Genomic DNA, 225 nt, shown 5'->3' with positions numbered 1-225 from the left:
GTAAGGACAGAAGGTATTTTTTGTTGAGTCTGGTGCTGGGCACAAAAGTCCATTGTATCTCTTTCCACTAACCAAGAGTAGCCGAGGTTTCACCTGATTCATTATTAACCACTGTTTTAAATTTAGGCTACTAATTTTTCAGAAAGGTTCAGTCTTAGTTTTAATTTATTTTTTCCAGGTTGGGGCCAGGTGTATTACCTCTCATGTAGCTATACAGACAAAAAG

The sequence above is a fragment of the Etheostoma spectabile genome, chromosome 3 (genome assembly GCF_008692095.1).
Source record: "Etheostoma spectabile isolate EspeVRDwgs_2016 chromosome 3, UIUC_Espe_1.0, whole genome shotgun sequence".
Taxonomy (NCBI): Eukaryota; Metazoa; Chordata; class Actinopteri; order Perciformes; family Percidae; genus Etheostoma; species Etheostoma spectabile.
The sequence above is the reverse complement of the archived record's forward strand: the minus strand, read 5'-3'. Positions refer to the sequence as shown.